The sequence below is a fragment of the Belonocnema kinseyi genome, chromosome 5 (assembly GCF_010883055.1).
Source record: "Belonocnema kinseyi isolate 2016_QV_RU_SX_M_011 chromosome 5, B_treatae_v1, whole genome shotgun sequence".
NCBI lineage: Eukaryota > Metazoa > Arthropoda > Insecta > Hymenoptera > Cynipidae > Belonocnema > Belonocnema kinseyi.
In genome coordinates, this window is record NC_046661.1 from 104,647,779 (window position 1) to 104,648,213 (window position 435).

Below are 435 nucleotides of genomic sequence, written 5' to 3' on the forward strand. Positions count from 1 at the left end.
TTCAAACAAAATAACTAATTTTTTATCAAAAATGATGAATGATTAAAAAATAGCTAATTTGCAGCTCAAATGTAGACAGAAACTAATATTAGTAAAACTTTTATATAATGATTCAAATTTCGAGGGAACCAAACAGTTTGCATTTTTCACAAAAAAAGGATGAAATTTTTACGAAACCAGATGAATTTTCAACCAAATTGTAAAATTGGCAAGCCAAAAAGAAGTTGAATCAAAATTGTCATATTTTTTACCCAAGAATATGAATTTTCAACATTTCAGTATTTTTTAATAAATAAAAAAGGTTATATTAAATTAAATTGCTACATCATGAATCAGAGGGATACATTTTCAAAAAAAAAAAATGAATTCTTAAAAAAATCAATAGTTGATATTGTAATTAAAAAATATTTTTATTATATTTATTCTGAACCAAAA